Source organism: Nannobrachium achirus (assembly GCF_963921795.1).
Source record: "Nannobrachium achirus genome assembly, chromosome: 19".
NCBI classification, from domain to species: domain Eukaryota; kingdom Metazoa; phylum Chordata; class Actinopteri; order Myctophiformes; family Myctophidae; genus Nannobrachium; species Nannobrachium achirus.
In genome coordinates this window covers 57,384,099-57,407,307 of record NC_137826.1, presented here as the reverse complement: position 1 = coordinate 57,407,307, position 23,209 = coordinate 57,384,099, and the positions used below count along the sequence as shown (strand labels likewise).

General features: G+C 42.4%; 1 protein-coding gene across 1 annotated transcript in view; it reads left to right on the top strand.

Annotated features, from left to right (window-relative positions):
- The window catches only part of LOC308305102 (U2 snRNP-associated SURP motif-containing protein), a 269,713-nt gene that overhangs the window by 198,103 nt on the left and 48,401 nt on the right, over nt 1-23,209 (top strand). The gene's annotated exons all lie outside the window — the stretch shown is intronic.

Genomic DNA, 23,209 nt, shown 5'->3' with positions numbered 1-23,209 from the left:
GCTGACGCAGCTCCATAGTCGGTGTGTCCAGCGTTGCCACGGATTAGGTATAATTGCCACGGCATAGGAATCATTGCCGCGGCTGTTGTCGGCAGGTGTGCATTCGCTGTCCCTCGGACATTGATCCAAAAAAGAAGGTCATATTTGAATTCTCCATAAAAAACATACATACAATAGACGTCCAAAAGGACGCGAGCAGCACTTTTGCGTCCAGCGGCCAGCCGTTCCAGAAAAATGCGTCCCACATGCTCTTTCCCACAGCCTCGTCTCGCGTCCTACAAGTGAATCCCACGGCCTTGTCCCCCGTCCCACGTCCCATTTCCGCGTCCCGCGTCCTACAAGTGAGTCCCACGGCCTTGTCCCCCGTCCCACGTCCCATTTCCGCGTCCCCGTCCCACGAGTGAGTCCTATGGCCGCGTCCCGCGTCCATGGACGTGGACGCGGCGGCCAACGGCGCTTGCTGGATTTGTGTTGTTAAAATGTTTCAAAAATATTCAAATTATTTTCGTTTTTTCTTTCCTCTATATTTTTTAAATAGCAAATATACAAGCTCACAATGTGTCACAATGTGACACATTGTGAGCTTGCTGATCTGCTATTTTCAAATGTAAATGTAAAGTAGTAAAACTGAACCTAGTTAATTCTATTGGGCTTATTATTCATAGACCTGGCCGCTTGTCTCTGGCAATATCTGGCAACAGACAATTCCCTGTCACTTCCTTGGGATCTCTTGTTCTTCGACTTGGGAGGAAGTGAAAAGATGTTTAAAAATGCTCCAGCGCCCTCTGTAAAAGGAAAATGGCAGCCTCCATAGAATGGCCAGGAATATCGTGAATAGGTCACATAGTACTGTTACTAGATAGAAACAATGGACACTACCCCAGACCAACAGTGGGGGGCAGCAATACACCAACTGGCGTCTAGACACACTGGTCAGAGGAAGAACAACATTACCCACAATGCAACAGTGAAAACAACATGGTGGCTGACTGTTGTTGACGTTTTAAAATAGCATAGATTTATATCAAAGTATTTTTTCTTCCTATCGCCAAAATAAAAGTCTGGGTTTCCGAGGCTAATATCAAAGTAAAACACAGAGAAAACTACAACGTGTCGTTTCTAAACAGTGTCGTCGTTAAGCAGCAGGAGGGGGACGTTTGTCAGCAGCTCAACCACTGAAACACAGCAGGTAAAGATGAACTAACTCACCATGTGTTTCATCTATTATTTCATCTACTGATGAAATACACTGATGTGTTGATGTGAAATGATAAATAGATAGATAGATAGATACCTTTATTATCCCCTTGGGATAATGAAGATATCTATCTATCTTAGGGCTGTCACAATTATTACATAATCGTCTAATCGTGATTATTTGACATTATCGCAATTATTTTGTCATAATCGTCATAATTGTGAATGTTGAAAATTTTCAGAAATAGTGGAAATAGCAGATCTACAAGCTCACAACGCGTCGCCGCGACGCATTGTGAGCTTGTAGATCGGCTATTTCCACTATCAATGTTATTTTTTAAGTAGTAAGTTGTCAAATTTGTCAGTAATTTCTTCATGTATTTAGGTTTTGTGTCATATCTGCCATGTGCAACTTCAAAGCCTAAAAGCCAAACAAATGTAATTATCAACGACAAAAACACAATTAAATCGTTAATCGGCAATTATTTGAGTGACGATTAATCGTCATGTAAAATGTCATATCGTGACAGCCCTAATCTTATCTATTTATCATTTCACATCAACACATCAGTGTGTTTCATCAGCGTGTTTCAAAAAATCACACCCGTGTGAACTGAGTGGTGGTCGTGGAGGCTGCGCAACAGCAAAACAAATATATATATATAGTGTGTGTGTGTGTGTGTGTGTGGGTGTCTGGCCTGGCCTGAACAACAGCGCCCCTCCCTTAACATGTGTGGTCACAAAAGGTACTGTAGGCTACATACAGACACGCAGACAGACAGACAGACAGACAGATCCACACACACGGCCACGTATAGGAGCGTTGTGACCACCGCTCAAAAAGCAACGGAGTACGGCCAGTGGAAGCTTGTGATTGGCTGAACCGGAGGTAGTAGGGAGCGCTCCATTGTGTTCCCCTGGACCGCACGGAGGTGACGAAATTCGTGGGGCTTTGATTGATTGATTGAAGACTTTATTAGAAGTTTGCATAGGAAAAGGTACAGTTTCATGACGGTACAGTTCACTGGTACAAGGTCTACTAAAAGGAGATCCATGAAAAGACTAAGCTTATTTCCACAGGAAACCATTTAAGTATCTCATATAACATTGAATGACAGACAAATAGAACACAGTACTAGTATGCAGTAGATATGTAAAGAAAAACAAAAAAGAAAAGTGCTGCTGCCTGTAAGTGGTTTTTCAGGGCAATTTTAAAGGATGCTAGTGATCCACACTCCTTTATGACCTTCGGTTAAGCTGGCAATACACTACAAGATAATCTGGCCCGACTGAATCGGGTAGAATTAAACACTACAGGATAATTTTTTCAGATTTTTTGACCAGATAATCTAAACGGGCTCACACTTGCCGTTTTGAACAGTTGGGCGCTCCGCACGCTACAGGATTCTATCCCGATTGAGTCAGGATCGAACACAGCAATAATAAATAAGATAATGAATACAAGATGCCACGGGGGCTGTTCTGAGAGCTGTGCTTTGCAACACGCACGCACACGCACATACAAACACATGACGTTATCCACTGACTCAACACACAACACCGCCTCACGCAACGGGGGAAAAAAAGCTTCAATATGGAAGTTGTGTCCTATTTTGATGATAATATGAGTTCACTTTAAAGGCCGGCTTTACACTGCACTCCAATCCAGCCCAAATCCGATTTGGTTTCAAATCTGATCTTTTGGCCAGAGTTTTCACACAGCATTTGCAAGTGACACAGATCTGATCTGTGCGTTCAGACAGCGTTAGCCCAAAGCTGCTCTGCGGCGACATGCATGCTTTGGTTACCGTGGTAACGACGTAGGCGTCATGGCGTTACGTCACTACGGCGACGCTGGTTGATTACGTTCTGATTACGTTCAGGAAATGCGACATAATAGACCATAGTAAACGTAGTAAACACACGTTAATATTGTTTTTCTCTTTTCTTTACTCTTGTGTTTCGCTCTTCTCTCTCGTTTTCACTGTTTAGCTCACGTGTTTTCTCTCTTCTCTTTTGTTTTTCTCATGTGCTCAGTGCGCTGTAATCAAATAGTAAATACTCGCGCTCTGTAATGATGTAATTTACAGCCGCGCTCGGTGACGCTTGGCCAGTTTGAAGTGGCTTGTATGTGACCTGCATATAACTCAATGGGGTGGATGTGGTTGCTGCTTTCAGACTGTGTCAGATGTCCTCAGATCCGATATGGATCGGATTTGAAACTACCTCTGGATGTGGTTTTTCAAAATCGGATTTCATGTGACCTGAATGTGACATGTTTGGATTTAGACTATTTAAAAAAAATCGGATTCCACTTTTGAAGTGACTCAGATCTGATTCAGGCTAGATTTCAGTGGCAGTGTAAAGCCGGCATTGTAGACACGTCTCATGTTCATCCAACTCTGACATCCCCTCTCTCTCCTGCGCGCTATAGTCGAGTGCTGCTCCTTCTCACGGTGCCTGATTTATGATTAGTCGTATGACGGTGTAGCGCACACAGAACATAGATCTCCAAGACCAAACGGTGTCCCTTCCGTGCCACGTTGTAGGCTTGTAGATCAGGGGAGAGCCCCCGTAGTAGGCGTGTACTTCTTTGATGTGATGTGCTGGACTGGTCGCTGCCTATGACTGACTGCAGACAGTGGCTGGTAGCCTTATTTCTTCTGTTTGTTTTTTGGATCGCGTTACCGTTGAGTTTTAATTTAAATCCCAATCATTCATGATACAACCTAATGGACGGATGGACGCTATGAAAAGAGTGTGTGTGTGTGTGTGTGTGTGTGTGTGTGTGTGTGTGTGTGTGTGTGTGTGTGTGTGTGTGTGTGTGTGTGTGTGTGTGTGAGTGAGGCAGAGGGAGAGGTGGAGAGAAAAAAAGAGATGGATCTGTCACTCAGTCAGATGTATGCAGAGACATGCGTCTATCAGCGGCTGCTGTACCTATTTTCTCTCAGCCCCCTGCTGCTGTTCAAGTCTTCCAGACCAGTACTGATCCAGGAAAATATCAAACATGTTTGAAAAGAGTTGGGCTGGCCCCGACCGTCCTCCGAGCCACTCGGCTGGGCTCCGAGTGGATCTGTGAGACCTCACGCTAGACGACGTTCATGCCCGATTGTCAGGCCCGTTTCAGTCGGAGGAAGCCCGATTGTCGGGAGGGTAATTAAATAGCCCGATTATCGGCTAGTGTAGGGCCGCCTAAGGCCCAATCACACTGGGCAGATCCCGGGGCCGATTCATCCCGATCAGATGTCGGGATGACCCCCCGGGAAAATCGTTCGGTCGGCCCCGGACTCGGTCTTGGGTTTGAACGGTACCCCGACACGATTGGATTATGTTAATGGGCTTTTTATGGCCTCGGGACTCGGGAGCTCTTCCGAGAATATCAAAAAAGCTTGATATTCTCGGGTCATCGGGTACAAATCCTTTGCAATTATTGTCGTCTGAATGAGCACACAGGATTGCTTCAGATTATATCAAGCCAGCTCCTCCTCCCTTTTTTTTGCTGCGCAGAGTGTATGCTATTCTATCACCTCACAATAGAATAGTCTACACTTTTACTTTTATTATTATTAGCCTACTTACTTTTTACTTTAGCCTACTTTCTCCCTAAAATGTTGTAATCACTTGTTCAAAAACGTTATAGTCTATAGTGTTCTTTTTTTTCTTTTCTTTTCTTCTTCTGCGCAGTCATTTGGCGACAAGGCAGTGTACTCTATCACCTCACGAAAGCCTTTCCCCACGACAACACATGGGGATATATAATATATTTTTTATAAGATAATAATATATTGGGCTATCATCTTGGAGTTGGCTGTGAAATCATCTTTTCTCCGACTGCCTATCTTGCTATAGGCCTATATATAGTATGCTGATTAAGCTCATGTCTGTTTAATGTCTGGCTGGTTGCTGGTTAAAATGCTGGTTGATGCTACTATGCCACATTATTCATATAATCAAAAAAACTGTAGGCACAGGCTGGCTCACACAGCCAGACCGTTTGAGAATAGGCCTACATCAACTCAAGTCCTACGTACCATGTATGGACATTGGGATGGACATCTCCATCGTCAAATTCATATACTGTAGCCTTGCATTGTGGATTTAAGTTAATGGATAGTTTTATGAAACGCACGGCAATGTACTCACGTTGGCTGGTAGGTGGGCTTAATTCCATGTCGTCTCTCCACTGAAGTAGCCTAGTATCCAATCCAACATGTCCCGTTCGCAAAGTGAACCCTTTCATCATTATCCATCTGTTCAATGGTCCAAAACAGAGCTACCATGACAACAAAGTGACACGTTCTGACAACTGACAACCTATATGAATATGATGTGATCTGTAGGCTTATTTGTTTAAAATAACTGAATTGGCTTTAAAGTGGGTAGCGCACAAGTGGCTAAATCTCGATATTCCGACGGCCTGACGGCACAGAGATCCAAATCCAATGTCCCAGAGAGAGAGAGAGAGAGAGAGAGGTCCTGTCGGGTCCAGCATTTTGAGGTGGAAACATGGAGAATGCACAGGCTTAATCATACATTTGCTGAGAGTGAGAACCATAAGTTTAATGTAACTTGGAGTTGGAGGAGAGCAGAGCTGGAAAGTTATTAGCGAGTCTAGAATCAGCTGCGGATCTTAATTGGTTTGGCCTACTTTTACGCTTTTTTGATTGATTGATTGATTGATTGATTGATTGATTGATTGATTGACTTGTGTGTGTGTGTGTGTGTGTGTGTGTGTGTGTGTGTGTGTGTGTGTGTGTGTGTGTGTGTGTGTGTGTGTGTGTGTGTGTTGCTACTGCAATACTGGCGGTAAATGGGAGGACGGTAACCTTGATAACAAAATGTTGATACCGAGCCACCCCTAACTACGAATAACAAATAAAACAAAAACCACACACAATTAAATAACAATGTCCCTCAAAGTACTCCATATTGTGATTGTGTATTTTAATTGATGCAAGTTAGTATGATTTGTTTTTACAGGATGTATTTGCCATTGTTCCATGGCAAAATATGATGCACAGAACTCCATCAGCACAGCAGCCATATTGTTGAGTGTCACGCTGCAGGCATATGGCTGGAGTGTACTTAAGTCGAAGTGTTCCTTCCATCCATCCCTCCATGTTCTATTGGTTCTAGTCTTTCCTCTGGTTCCTTGGCTGTTGCAAGCAGGTGGCAAGAAATGCACTAGGAAGGTGCTTTGTTGGTCTGCTACCGATGCTGTGTCTTGTTCCGTCGTGGTCTTTGCTCCTCCAAAGTTTTTATTTTATTTTAGATATTGTACTCTGTCAGAAGCCATAGCTGCATGTTTAATCCCCACCTGGCCCATGCAGTCATCTCCAGTCTCCAAGACATACTGTATGTGCCTTGATCACTGTCTTGTGGTGCTAAAAGATGAGAGACTGCTTGATGCAGTGGAAGCATGTGCCATAGTGCAGCCCTAGTGCCATAGTGCAGCCAGATCTCCTTCATCCCCAGTGCTGGAAGATTGGGGTGTAGTATAGTATTAATGCGAAGGAGACTACGACAACTCTCTGGGGTCTGCTCATAATCCTAAGTGGCCGATCTACACGTCTCGGATTCGGTCTGAAAAAATCAGCCCGATCCCAGCTATGTGCACTGTCATTTAATAATTCAGTTTTTTCTCCAGATATTTGGGATGTTTCTTGTCAGCATGCAGTTGTTCATCAGCTCGAGTATCCATTTTCGTGTCAGAGGTCCAAAGTGCTTGATCTCCTCTGTGAAAATGTTATCAAGGCCGATGGCTTTACCAGTCTTAAGGGCATGGATGCTGATATTGAGCTCTTCAAGAGAGAATGGCTCAGTCAGTCCGGTGGTTTGGGAGTACTGGAGTCGTTCTACCTTTGGTCTCGGCTGTTTGGAAAGGCCATAGTGCATTCTTGCAGCTAGCCAAACTACCATCAAACACACCTTTTTATATTAGGGTGTCCAGTCCACCTTTGATAACCAACAGTGATAGGTTCATGACACCTATTAATATGCATGTAAACCATTATAATTGGTCGGTCAACTCTGAAGTCTCCCTCATTGTTAGATTACACACATTGCTCTCCAAGTGCCTAGGTACACATCTGGTTTCACTTATCTCAGTTTGTGAACAACAAGTATTACACAATCCTTCCTGAACCCTAAACGATCTTTCTTTAACCTTTTCTCCACTTTGCCTTAGGGTCCCTAACCTTGTGGGCCTGGTGGACCAGACAGACTTGGGCCTAATGTTACTTGCTTTACTGGTCTGTAGCCTAGGGGTCTCCAAAGTTGGTTTCCTTCTACAGTCACAATCAATCTTTCATTTCTTGTTTTTCCTCATCTGACTTCTTCAGATAAGGTGTAGCTTGGGGATGTTAATTGCTGTCTTAAATTAAGAGAGATTTGTACTCTAAAATATCAGTCTCATCTATGCATTCATGGTTTATATGATAGAGTGTTGGGCTTTTACGATGTTGCCTTTACCTTCAGCAAACATTATTGTTATTCCCTATTCACATTCCTCCAGACTGCAGGTGAAGATGAACTCTCCAGACTCAGCCAGGGACATTTCTATCAAACAGGAGGAACCTGAAGACATCTCTATTAAACAGGAGGAACCTGAAGACATCTCTATTAACCAGGAGGAACCTGAAGACATCTCTATTAAACAGGAGGAACCTGAAGACATCTCTATTAACCAGGAGGAACCTGAACCTGAAGACATCTCTATTAAACAGGAGGAACCTGAAGACATCTCTATTAAACAGGAGGAACCTGAAGACCACCCACACCTCAGTACGTATTTTCACTACATGATGATCTTGTCAAAACATATCATGACAATGATAATAGGCGGTTATTTTAAGACCACAATGGAAACAAGTCCCCAGGACCTTTTGTGTTATCCATTAGGCGTACATGTCTTACTGTACCTCTGTGTTATTATCATTTTATGACTAAAAAGTATAAATCAATCAATATGCAGTAGGCATCACTAAATGTGCAATACAAAAACAATACATCAATTCTGGTTTTGAGACCCACCTGCACTTATTTAGTAAGTGTTTTGTCAGTCTTAGTAGATAATAGCTATTTACATGGATGATGTAAAAACACTATTTAGCCAGTGTTCACTATTGTTATTGTTCTGCTCCTAGACATCCTGCACATAGTTGTGTGTGAAGAGTTGGATCCTCCTGAACAGGAGAGGAGCTCCAGTCTGCTCCAGGAGGAACCAGAGCTTCCACACATTAAAGAGGAACAGGAGGAACCAGAGCCTCCACACATTAAAGAGGAACAGGAGGAACCAGAGCCTCCACACATCAAGGAGGAACAGGAGGAACCAGAGCCTCCACACATTAAAGAGGAACAGGAGGAACCAGAGCCTCCACACATTAAAGAGGAACAGGAGGAACCAGAGCCTCCACACATTAAAGAGGAACAGGAGGAACCAGAGCCTCCACACATCAAGGAGGAACAGGAGGAACCAGAGCCTCCACACATTAAAGAGGAACAGGAGGAACCAGAGCCGCCACACATTAAAGAGGAACAGGAGGAACCAGAGCCTCCACACATTAAAGTAGAACAGGATGAGATGCTTCAAACATCAGAGGAGCCTTCTGGGTCAACGTTGACTTCTCTAGTGGCTACTAGAGAACTACTAGTGGTCCTTCACAAACTCCCTCTGAACATGGTTCACCAGGCTCTGCATCCACCAGGGAACCTGCAGCAAGGCAGCACTGAGGAGGAACCAGAGCCTCCACACATTAAAGAGGAACAGGAGGAGCAACTTCAAAGACCAGAGGAGCCTGGTGGATCAGTGTTGACATTACCAGGAGTGAAAAGTGAAGCTGCTGATGAAGACGTCTCTTCTCACTGCTCTGAAGCTGAAGTTGAACTAGAATCTGACTCTGAAGTGACTGAAGACAGTGATGATTGGGGCAAGACAAGTGGAGGTGTCCACACTGGAGAAAGATCTTTCCAGTGTAAAGTTTGTAAAAAGAGTTTCAGTTGTTCATCTAAACTGAAGACACACCAGCGTATCCACACTGGAGAAAAACCTTTCCGGTGTAAACATTGTGACAAGAGTTTCAGTCTGTCGTCTAACCTGAAGATACACCAGCGTATCCACACTGGAGAAAAACCTTTCCAGTGTAAACATTGTGATAAGAGTTTCAGTCAGTTGTCTAACCTGAAGGCACACCAGCGTGTCCACACTGGAGAAAAACCTTTCCACTGTAAACATTGTGAAAAGAGTTTCAGTTGGTTAACTCACCTGAAGGCACACCAGCGTATCCACACTGGAGAAAAACCTTTCCACTGTGAACATTGTGACAAGAGTTTCAGGCAGTTGTCTAACCTGAAGGCACACCAGCGTATCCACACTGGAGAAAAACCTTTCCACTGTGAACATTGTGACAAGAGTTTCAGGCAGTCAAATAAACTGAAGGCACACCATCGTGTCCACACTGGAGAAAAACCTTTCCATTGTAAACATTGTGACAAGAGTTTCAGTTGGTCAGCTGAACTGAAGATACACCAACGTATCCACACTGGAGAAAAACCTTTCCACTGTGAATATTGTGACAAGAGTTTCAGTCAGTTAGGTCACCTTAAGAAACACCAGCTTGTCCACAATGGACAAAAACCTTTTCAGTGTAAACATTGTGACAAGAGTTTCAATCAGTCAAGTAACCTGAATAGACACCAGCGTGTCCATACTGGAGAAGATAAGAAATAAATGTATCCACTGTAAACAATGTAACAAGAGTTTCAATAACTCTGGTCACTTGAAATGAGAAAAATAACGCCTGTAAGTTGGGAGGGAGGTGAATGGAAAAGCAGAAATATTATGGATATTCACACTGCTCCGGTCAACAGAGGCTGCCGTTGGGACTCGTCTTTGACATTCCCCAGATACGTTCCTTTCTTTCTTCCTTCATTTCTCAATTTCCTCATGAGTGTTAAAGGTAACCATTCATGTTAATTCATATCTATGTATTGTTCTATAGCGGAGGATGTCCATTGTAGTCCAGGGTCAGACAACAAGGGCTGCACGCTTGTCGGGACATGTTAGAAAACCTCTCTGCCTGTTCTGAATCTCATAGCCTCCACTGCCACCACAATGAGTCTGTTCTGAATCTCATAGCCTCCACCGCCTCCACAATGAGTCTGTTCTGAATCTCATAGCCTCCACTGCTTCCACAATGAGTCTGTTCTTAATCTCATAGCCTCCACTGCCACTACAACGAGTCTGTTCAAGTGCAAGTTAACCTTTCACCTGATTGCATTTGTGTGAGTGCACAACTATTAGGCAGGTCGTTCACCACTTCATCTTTGAGCGTTGCATGCATCACTCCTGGGTTTGAGACTGTATGTCTTTTTGTAGCATACTGACACACTGCAATAGCGATGTGTGACCAAGTTGCACTTTTGAACACACACACACACACACACACACACACACACACACACACACACACACACACACACACACACACACACACACACACACACAATGACTGCAGCAAAAAAACAGATTTTTAATGCCTACCCATTTAGGCCTAAAATCATTTGAATGCTTTAGTTATTGAAAAAAAAAAAAAAATAGCAGATATACAAGCTCACAGCGTGGCACCAAGTGCCACGCTGCGAGCTTGTAGATCTGCTATTTTTGAAAAAGTCGTGAAAATGTGTGCAAATCTTTGAATATATGTATTTTTAAAGCGAACGTTAACTAAAATTTTGCTTCTGGGTGGTCCCTGGAACTAAATATTTTGAGGTACGTCTCCGTGGCCAAATAAATATCATTTTGGGGTCCTTCACATGAAAAGGTTTGAGAACCACTGACATAGTAGTCTCTCAAGAACAGACTAACTGAGCTCCAGTTAAGTGAAAAGGACCTTTCCTTTGACGATGGCAGGCAAGATTGCTGACATAGAAACATATTTTTTTCTAAAAAAAAAAAAAAAAAAAAAAAAAAATAGGATTCAAAAGACACTCATAGAATCAGATCAAAATCGGGTCAAAATTAGAATTTTCACAATTTTTCAAAAATAGCAGATCTACATGCTCACAGCGCGGCACTCGGTGCCGCGCTGTGAGCTTGTATATCTGCTATTTTTGCTCTAATTCTAGGCCTAAATGGGTCAGCAACAACCACTCAGAGTGCTGCTGCGCAGACTGCAGCGCTCAGTTCACAGCAGCAGTGGAAAAGGCCCCTCTAGGCAGGACAAGGAGGAAGTAGATTAGAGAGGGTTTTGACGTAAAAAATCGTAATGCCAGATCACAGTTGTACTGTATGTACTGTACATTACTTTGGTTTTATTCACTGGTTCTATAAATGACCATATTATTATTATTATTATAATCCATACATGTCTTATGATAGAAGTGAGTTTCTATAATTTACAGTGTAAATGTTATGATTTAATGTAATCTTGCTGTGTTCCAAAGGAGCACCATAGGACCAATGGAAACGAGGCGCCAGTGCTTGTTGTCCTTTTAGCGTTATTGTTTTCTGCCTCTGTACGTTTACACTGGTTTTATTTTATTTTTTGCAGCACACTGTTAATAAAGTATTCAATCAAACCATTGTAATTATTACACATTGCTTAACTGTGGGGGGAAATGCATGTGTTTCTATTGATATATAGCTAATTATTACATTCATGTAAATGCTATTATAACTTTTAAGTAATATATTACAATAGAGTGTGATGGGATTAGGGCTGTCAAATATGACACTTTACATGACCATTAATTGTCACTCAAATAATTGTGATTAACAATTTAATTGTGTTTTTGTCGTTGACAATTACATTTCTGTTTGGCCTGCAGGCTTTGAAGTTGCACATGTGTTGCAGATATGACACATAACCTAAATATACAAAGTAATGACATTTGACAACTGTATATCAAAAAGGACATTGATTGTGGGATTAGCTGATACAAGAGCTCACAATGTATCGCAATGTGACACATTGTGAGCTTGTAGATCTGCTATTTCCACTATTTCTGAAAATGTTTGAAAATGTATGAACATTTTTAAACATGTAAACGATTGACAATAAATGCGATTAGACAAATATGTAACAATTGTGACTGGTCTAGAAGTGATAGCAAATGACAGACTGGGCAAACAGCCTGATTCAGTACAATTAATCCATTACAATCAAACTGTCTTACTGAACTGTTTTAAGCCATTCATCTATGTATTTATTTTCTGAATAATCAATAGAGTTTATTTTCATAATTTATGTTTTTATTTTTCAACAAATTGCTTAACAGTATCAGCCCTATGTTATGTTGCACAACGCTGTTCTGTTGTGAAAATAGCTGATCTACAAGCTCAAACCGCATATCACTGTGATGAGTTGTGAGCTTGAAGATCTGCTATTTCATATATTTTGGGATAAAAAGAAATCGGGGGGAATATTCTAGGCTACCTATAATGACATCCAAAATAAGATATTATTTAATCAGTTAATCTATCATTTTAATGATGAACAATGATATTGTGTATAATCATTCAAATGTAGACTATCAGTTGCATTCAGTGTTTCACTCCTAGATGGATGTTCTCTTCCCTGCAGCTCTTAGTAGCCTACTGTTTACTGTATATAAACAATGGACAGTACCCGAGACCAACAGTAGGGGGCAGCAATACACCAACTGGCATCTAGACAAACTGCTGTGTTGACTGACTGTTGACACTTATACAAAGCAACCTAAAACCTGTTGTTTCAAAACAGAGTCGTCATTCAGCAGTATGGGAGGACGTCTGCTAGCAGCTCAACCACTGAAACACAGCAGAAGATGAACTAAACTCATGTTATGTTTTATCTATTTGGAAACTTTAGTTTAAACCCAAAACAAATGTATTTAACACTTCTCTGGCTTTAGCAGCATTTATAACACACATATTTACAAGAAACATAATTTTCGTTATAGGCCTATAGCCTTTTTTTAAATGCCTAATTTATATCTTTAATGTGCATATCATGTGCAAATGTTTCGTTTTTCAATGGCTTCAGTTCGCTCTTATTCTGAAGGGATCGACCACCACCAACGGAAGTCTTAGATTTGCCAACAGAACGGATTGAAAACATCCACCACGGTGTTAACGGAATAACGGGACACAGAGTGAACAGAATAAACACAGTCTGTGTTAGAAGTTAGAACACTTGTAGCATTTGTATCGCGTACAAACCTTTGTGTAACTTGTGTCTTAGACTGTCTGTCTGTGCAAAGAGCTCCAGACTGGGAGGAATTTACACACCACGTTATTCTGTGGGCTAATGCTAATGCTGATGCTAAGCTAGCCAAACAGGACAAAGAACACAACGCAGGAGAGGACGTCACATCAAGGTACTTTCATCATTCATGTTTATAACGTGTTTCTGTTCACTTCATCAGGCCAGGTCTGCTATGCTAGCTTCAAGTACACTTCATCTGGTCAGGTCTGCTAAGCTAGCTTCAAGTACACTTCATCAGGTCAGGTCTGCTAAGCTAGCTTCAAGTACACTTCAGACTATAGAGATCCTTACCCACTTTAGGCTGTTACATATTGCGTTTTATTATTATATATGTTTTGTAGTCAGTGGTGGAAAAAAGTACTCAATTGTCTTACTTAAGTAAAAGTATCAATACTGCAATATAGAATTAGTCTGTTACAAGTAGAAGTACGGAAATTCAAAATGTGCTTGAGTAAAGTGTAAACGTATTGGCATAAGTACACACAGTTTGAAAATAGCAGATCTACAAGCTCACAACGCATATCGGGTATTTTCAAATAGCCTAGGTATAAAATAGGGCTAAAGTGGTTCATGTATGTTTAAATATTATCATTTATAACTGCATAGTAGGCCTAACTAGTACATAAAGTTTTCAAATAAATGCAGTGGAGTAAAAGTACAATATTTGGATCTGAGTTGTAGTGGAGTAGAAGTAAAAGTTTTGGTTATTGGAAACACTCAAGTAAAGTACAAATACCTCAAAAGTGTACTTAAGTACAGTAGCCTACTTGAGTAAATGTAGTTACTTTACACCACTATGTAGTTAAACAGTAATAAAGTAAATACATAATTTAAGCTGAGATATGTGGAACAAATGCCACACTTTTAACATTGCCCTATTGTAGCGCCACCGGGAGGCCAAAGTATATTACCCCTATATAGCCTATTTTGTCCAAACATCACACAAAACAATACACGTTATCTCTATAGTGATCAAGACGGATCCGTACGATGTTTCATGTTGCATCCTGATCGGCGAATTCCGAACGTTCAGCTCTCTCCTTCCCTGGCGCTCTTTTTATCTCATTCAGTGATAAAGCCATTCTTATGTTTCAGAGGATAATGTAAAGCAATGTAAACTGCCTAGCCATTTTCTGCCTCCCTCTCTCACTGCCTGCAGCGGGGTGACGTAATGGACTCGGGTCATTCAGAGGGCAGCAATAGTTAATTAACCCTATGCTGCCTCGTCTGTCAACGAGATAGCTCCTTTTGGCAGGTGGACACCTAGTGGCCATAACTCGTCACTGAACGAGTTTGGCTCCATGGGTGTTAAGGATCATCTTGTCTTTGAAATATCAATGTCAATGCCATTTTTCTAAAACAATGTTGTTCTTTACTAGCACTTTTATTGTATTTTTTCATAATACTGCTTGTTTTTTTTGATTGATTGAAGAATTTATTAGAAGTTTGCAATAGAAAAAAGTACAGTTTCATGACAGTACAAATCACTGGTACAAGGTCAACTAAAAGGAGATCCTAGAAAGCCGAGGCTTATTTCCACAGGAACCACACTTTAAGTATCTCATATAACATTGAAAGACAGACGGATAGAACATAGTACTTTATCTAGGATAATATCAGTTTCAAAAGCATAACATCAAATACAAAAGGCAGAATACAAAGAAAAGGGGGGGGGGGGGAGCATGGGGGCTTAGTCTATTTACAAGTCACGGGTAGCTGCTGTCTGAAGGTGACTTTTCATACCAATTTTGAAGGAGGCTAGGGATTTGCTCTCCTTTAGGGCTTGTGGAAGGGCGTTCCACATGTTGATGGTATAGTTCATAACACAAGACATACTAGTGAGAAATACAACAATTAAATATTGAAATGGGTGTTTAAATGAGCAAATAAGACTATCTACGAATAACAAATAAAACAAAAATCACACACACAATTAAATAACAATTTCCCTCAAAGTGCTCCATATTGTGACTGTGATTGTGTATTTTGATCTAAGTTAGTACGATTTGTTTTTACAGGATGTATTTGCCATTGTTCCATGGCAAAATATGATGCACAGAACTCCATCAGCACAGCAGCCATATTCAATTCAATTCAAATAACTTTATTTTCCTTTCGGAACTTTGTTTGTGCAGTGGTTAAAAAGACAACATACATTCATGGTACATAAAAACAGAAATGTTGCTACAATAAAACGCTGTTTAAAAAACTAGTTCTTTAAAGCATAATATAAAAATATTTGTAAGAGCAATGTATAAATAAGTAAATAAATAAATAGGACACGTAATGATCTGCAACTTATATGCCCGCTAATGTCCATCAGGTGAGGATAGCTCAACGTTCATGGGGGGGGGGGGGGGGGGGCTCAACGTTACATCAGACTGTTCAACAGTCTGATGGAGTCGGGCACAAAGCTATTTGAGCCCCTTTTTTTTAATTCAGAGGCCCTATACCGACGGCCTGAGGGCATTAGGTTGTACTTGTTGTGGAGGTTGTGGGTGTTATCCTCAACTATTTGAGAGGCCTTTTTTATTGTCCGTTTCTTGTGGATGCTGCTGAGTGACTCCTGATTCATCCCAATGATCTTCCCACTGATCCTGACGACTCTGTCAAGAGGATTTCTGGTGATGGCCCGCATCACACCGAACCACGCTGTGATGTTAAAAGTCATTATTGATTCCACAAATGATTTGTAGAAAGCCTGCAAGATCGATGGTCGGACTTGAAGCTTCCTCATCTTCCTCAGGAAGAACAGTCGTTGTTGGCACTTGGAGTGGATGTTCTCAGCGTTGGTCTTAAACGTGAGCTTGTGGTCGATGGTGGTGCCAAGATACTTGTACTCCTCAACGCGCTCTATTTCCTGTCCGTTAATCTTCAGGGCTGGAGGGGGAGTAGGCGGGTCCTGTCTAAAATCCACCAGCAGCTCTTTGGTCTTACTGGGGTTTAGGTCCAGGAAGTTGTTTGTACACCACTCCGCAAACCTATCCATTTCCCTGATTATCCGGTCGTGAGAATTGGTGGTGTCAATAATGACTGTGTCGTCAGAATATTTGATGAGCAGCAACTCAGGGTCTGAGCTGCTGCAATCATCGGTATACAGCGTAAACAGTACTGGTGAAATCACCGAACCTTGAGGCGCCCCAGTGGACACAGTCCTGCTGGAGCTGTTACTACCGTTAAATCTAACGGTCTGGCGTCGGTTCGTGAGAAAGGAGAGAATCAGCAGAATGAGGTGGGAGTTAACATTCATACGGAGAAGTTTCTGTCCCATCAGGTGTGGCTGCACTGTGTTGAATGCACTTGAGAAGTCCACAAATACCATCCTGACAAAGGACTTGGGGGTCTCCAACTGTGCATAGGTGTGATGCAGCAAGGTTATCACTGCATCATCCGTGCCTCTCCGCTGCTTGTATGCAAATTGGAGTGGGTCCGTGAACCCACTGACCTCCCTCTGTAGCTGGGGTAGAATGAGCCTTTCAAAGCTCTTCATCACCAGGGATGTTAAGGCTACAGGGCGGTAGTCATTGCAGGTGGGGTTGCTTTTCTTGGGGACTGGGCAAATGATGGAGGACTTCCATATGGTTGGTATGGAGTGTTCAGACAAGGAACGGTTAAAAAGATTACAGAAGGCCTCAGCCAGCTGCTCATGGCAGACCTTCAGCAAGCGCCCACTGATCTTGTCAGGGCCTGGGGCCTTATAGGGGTTTGTTCTCATGAACACCCTGTCCACCTCCCTTAGGTGGAACTCTAGATTGGTGTCAGTCGCTGCGTTACGCAGGAGATTGGTGGTCAGCTCCTCCCTTTCCTGGGTGAAGGTGTGTGTGTCAAACCTGCAGTAGAAGCTGTTCAGGTTCTCTGCAAACTCCACACATTCCTCTGTTCTCAGGTAGGATGGGGGTCTGTTGTTCTGCAGGCCAGAGAGTGTTTTGACACCTTTCCAGGCATCTCTGGCTTTGCCCTCCTGGAAGAGTCTTTCCATCTTCTCCTTGTATCCCCTTTTGGCCTCTTTTATTTCCTTATTTAACCTTGCCTGAATCACTTTTGCCTCAATCCTATTACCGGAGGTGAATGCAATTTTTTTCAGATTGAGTGTATTTTTTAACTTCTTGGTGATCCAAGGTTTATTGTTTGAAAAGACTTTGACTGTCTTTTTTGGAATAATCATGTCTTCGCAGAAGAGAATGTAGTCAGTAATGACCTCAGTAGCCTCCTCTAGACTGTTTCCTTCTGTGAATGTGTCCCAGTCAGTGCAGTCATAGCAGGCCTGTAGAGTCTCACTAGCCTCCTCATTCCACTGCTGCACCTGCCTTTTGACAGCTCCCTCTCTCTGTAGTGTAGTGCGGTAGGTGGGGACTAAATGAATGGCATTATGGTCAGATGAACTTATAGGTTCTTTCTTATATGCCCTATAAGCTTTCTTGACATTGCTATAACATAAGTCAAGTGTGTTGTTTTCTCTGGTGGCACAGTTCACATATTGCTGATATGTGGGGAGGGTCTTTTTTAGCCGACACTGGTTAAAATCACCCAATATTATCACCGGGGAGTCTGGAGCATCGTTTTCAATACGATGAACACACTCAGCTACCACCTCCGCTGCACGGGTGTCATTTCCAGAGGGGGGGATGTAAACCAGCACTATGTTCAGCTGACCAAATTCACGGGGGAGATATCTGGGTCTCAGTTTCACAGAGAGCAGTTCGATGTCAGGTGAACAGTATGTCTCCCGTATCTTTGCACAGATCATGTTTTGCACCATGCTTCATGTATATACATGCATAGCCCACCCCCGCTCAGTTTATTAGTTTTGTTAAGATCACGATCAAGCCGAAGTGGCACTCCAAAGCCGTCAATTGAAAGTGGCGAGTCTGGGATCGTGTCATTGAGGTCGCTCTCCGTTATGCAAATGAGGTGCGCTTCCCTGTACACCCATTGACATTTTACATTTGCCTGGAGCGAGTCCACTTTATTTCGCAGAGACCTTACATTAGCGAGTATTATGGAAGGGAGTGGCGGGCACTTCTTCTTACCGGTGAGTCTTTTAAGCCTCTGCCTCGCTCCTCCTCTCCTTCCCCGCTTCCTCGTTGAGCACCGTGTTGAACTCCGCTGGTAGTCCGGTGTCTGATTATAAGATCTCATTATATCACAACATCCATGTAATGTCCGTAGCGGATAGTCTCCCCGCAACAACAGAAGGGTTTCCCTTGTGTAGCGGATAATCCCAATTCCACTTGGATCCATCAGCGTGGTAGTTCGATTGTCCCCAGGGTCTACGCAAACACAACGGGTTGCAGTTCAACAAGTATCCTTACTTAGTCAATCTGACTCTTGCAGCATGAACAACACCGGCAGGTAGACTAAAAGCTTAAAAATTATCATAAACTAGGACATTTAGTCCAAAACACCAGACAGACGAGACGAACACACCACTCCACCTGTCGCCATCACAGCGCCAGTCACAGCGGCCAGACATGGGACTCCTTGGAAGCCTATCGTCGATATATATTATATATATATTGTCGAGTGTCACGCTTCAGGCATATGGCTGGAGTGTACTTAAGTCGAAGTGTTCCTTCCATCCATCTTCTATTCTAGTCTTTCCTCTGGTTCCTTGGCTGTTGCAAGCAGGTGGCAATAAATGCACTAGGAAGGTGCTTTGTTGGTCTGCTACCAATGCTGTGTCTTGTTCCGTCGTGGTCTTTGCTTCTCCAAAGTTGTATTTTATTTTAGATATTGTACTCTGTCAGAAGCCATAGCTGCATGTTTAATCCCCACCTGGCCCATGCAGTCATCTCCAGTCTCCAAGGCATACTGTATGTTTTCTCCAAATATTTGGGATGTTTCTTGTCAGAATGCAGTTGTTCATCAGCTCGAGGATCCATTTTCATGTCAGAGGTCTAAAGTGCTTGATCTCCTCTGTGAAAATATTATCAAGGTCGATGGCTTTACCAGTCTTAAGGGCATGGATGCTGATATGGAGCTCTTAAGAGAGAACGGCTCAGTCAGTCCGGTGGTTTGGGAGTACTGGAGTCGGTCTAACTTTGGTCTCGGCTCTTTGAAAAGGCCATAGTGCATTCTTGCAGCTAGCCAAACTACCATCAAACACACCTTTTTATATTAGGGTGTCCACCTTTGATAACCAACAGTGATGGGTTCATGACACATATTAATATTCATGTAAACCATTATAATTGGTCGGTCAACTCTGAAGTCATATTGTGACCTCCCTCATTGTTAGATTACACACATTGCTCTCCACGTGCCTAGGTACACATCTGGTTTCACTTATTCTCAGTTTGTGAACAACAAGTATTACACAATCCTTCCTGAACCCCAAACTATCTTTCTTTCACCTTGTCTCCACTTTGCCTTAGGGTCCCTAACCTTGTGGGCCTGGTGGACCAGACAGACTTGGGCCTACTAGTTGGGTCGAATGTGGCAGTTCCGTGACCGTGGAGAGCAAAGGTCCGTTTCTCAATGGATTTGTCATCTAGAAGGGTTATTAAACAAATTTGGCTGGGGTGTCTTTTTTTTAAATGTCTGGGAAATGTTTGACAGCTAGGGTAATTTTCAGTCTCTACACTATAAAGGAAAAAATGACTCCCAAAAAATCTGCTTTAAGTTGGATGTGAGGGGTCAAACTAGGGTTTTTTAATTATTCTGAATTCATTGCAAGCATTTGTTTTGCATGAAAAACATTCATTGGGCAAAAAACGGACCCCAAAAGGCTTGTGGGGTCATTTCTTGTGGGGTCATTTCTTGCCCAAGGAATGTTTTTCATGCCAAACAATGCTTGCAATGGATTCAGAATAATTAAAAAACCCTAGTTTGACCCCTCACATCCCACAACTCATACAGTGCCAGGCGACTTTTAGAGCAACTTTCTCACTATGGGCTTCCCTGCCAAGCGACTTTGGGCGACTTTTACTTAGAAAAAAAACTAAAAAAGAAAAAAAAAAAAAAATCAATTTTTTTTTTTTTCAAAAAAGAATTTTGGACCCCAAAAAATGTAGTAGGCATGATAGAAATCGCGAAATTGCATGTTTAACCCCCATAGCAACCCCATCTATCAAACATGGCAGCCATCTTTGTTTACATTTTAGGAAAACATAATGGCTATTATCTCAATTTTCCAATCTTTTTTTTTTGTTTGAAAGCTGTGAACAGCCTGCACAAACATGGTGCATGATCTGTGCATGGGTGTGCATGATCTGTGCACTACAAATTACATGGAAGTCTATGGAGAGGGCTGGCACTAATGCCACTCGAGGGCATTTTTAATTGGCAGTAAGTGAGTTAAAGCAGATTTTTTGGGAGTCATTTTTGCCTTCATAGTGTAGTGTATAGCAAGTGAATGAGACTGAAAATTACCCCAGCTGTCAAACATTTTCCCAGACATTTTAAAAAAGACAACCCGGCCAAATGTGTTTAATAACCCTTCTAGATGCCAAATCCATTGAGAAACGGACCTTTGCTCTCCACGGTCACGGAACTGCCATTTTCGACCCAACTATACTGTTACTTGCTTTACTGGTCTGTAGCCTAGGGGTCTCCAAAGTTGGTTTCCTTCTACAGTCACAATCAATCTTTCATTTCTTGTTTTTCCTCATCTGACTTCTTCAGATAAGGTGTAGCTTGGGGATGTTAATTGCTGTCTTAAATTAAGATAGATTTGTACTCTAAAATATCAGTCTCATCTATGCATTCATGGTTCATATGATAGAGTGTTGGGCTTTTACGATGTTGCCTTTACCTTCAGCAAACATTATTGTTATTCTCCACTAAGTCCTTATTCACATTCCTCCAGACTGCACGTGAAGATGAACTCTCCAGACTCAGCCAGGGACATTTCTATCAAACAGGAGGAACCTGAAGACATCTCTATTAAACAGGAGGAACCTGAAGACATCTCTATTAAACAGGAGGAACCTGAAGACATCTCTATTAAACAGGAGGAACTTGAAGACATCTCTATTAAACAGGAGGAACCTGAAGACCACCCACACCTCTGTACGTATTTTCACTACATCTTGTCAAAACATGTCATGACAATGATAATAGCCGGTTATTATAAGACCACAATGGAAACACGTCCCCATGACCTTTGTGTTATCCATTTGGCCTACATGTTTTACTGTACCTCTGTGTTATTATCATTTTATGACTAAATAATATAAATCAATCAATGAGCAGTAGGCATCACTAAATGTGCAATACAAAAACAATACATCAATTCTGGTTTCGAGACCCACCTGCACTTATTTAGTGAGTGTTTGGTCAGTCTTAGTTGATAATAGCTATTTACATGGATGATGGAAAAAACACTATTTACCCAGCATTCACTATTGTTATTGTTCTGCTCCTAGACATCCTGCACATAGTTGTGTGTAAACAGGAGGATCCTCCTGAACAGGAGAGGAGCTCCAGTCTGCTCCAGGAGGAACCAGAGCCTCCACACATGAAAGAGGAACAGGAGGAACCAGAGCCTCCACACCTTAAAGAGGAACAGGAGGAACCAGAGCCTCCACACCTTAAAGAGGAACAGGAGGAACCAGAGCCTCCACACATTAAAGAGGAACAGGATGAACCAGAGCCTCCACACATTAAAGAGGAACAGGAGGAACCAGAGCCTCCACACATCAAAGAGGAACAGGAGGAACCAGAGCCTCCACACATTAAAGAGGAACAGGAGGAACCAGAGCCTCCACACATTAAAGAGGAACAGGAGGATATGCTTCAAAAATCAGGGGAGCCTTCTGGGTCAACGTTGACTTCTCTAGTGGCTACTAGAGAACTACTAGTGGTCCTTCACAAACTCCCTCTGAACATGGTTCACCAGGCTCTGCATCCACCAGGAAACCTGCAGCAAGGCAGCACTGAGGAGAAACCAGAGCCTCTACACATTAAAGAGGAAGACGAGGAGCTACTTCAAAGACCAGAGGAGCCTGGTGGATCAATGTTGACATTACCAGCAGTAAAAAGTGAAGCTGATGATGAAGACGTCTCTTCTCACTGCTCCGAAGCTGAAGTTGAACTAGAATCTGACTCTGAAGTGACTGAAGACAGTGATGATTGGGGGGAGACAAGTGGAGGTGTCCACACTGGAGAAAAACCTCTCCAGTGTAAAGTCTGTAAAAAGAGTTTCAGTTGTTCATCTAAACTGAAGGCACACCAGCGTGTCCACACTGGAGAAAAACCTTTCCACTGTAAATATTGTGACAAGAGTTTCAGTATGTCAGGTGACATGAAGAGACACCAGCGTATTCACACTGGAGAAAAACCTTTCCACTGTAAAGATTGTGACAAGAGTTTCAATGACACAGGTAACCTGAAGACACACCAGCGTTTCCACACGGGAGAAAAACCTTTCCAATGTAATCATTGTGGCAAGAGTTTCATTATGTCAGGTGACATGAAGAGACATCAGCGTGTCCACACTAGAGAAAAACCTTTTCAGTGTGAACATTGTGACAAGAGTTTCAACCTTTCATCAGACCTGCAGAGACACCAGCTTGTCCACACTAGAGAAAAACCTTTTCAGTGTGAACATTGTGACAAGAGTTTCAGTGAGTCACATGCCCTCAAGAGACACCAGCTTATCCACTCTGGAGAGAAACCTTTCCATTGTAAAGTGTGTAACAAAGGTTTCAATCAAGTAGGTAATCTAAAGAACCATGAGCGTATCCATACTGGAGAAAAACCTTTCCACTGTAAATATTGTGACAAGAGTTTCAATCGTTCAGGTAACCTGAAAATACACCTTCGTA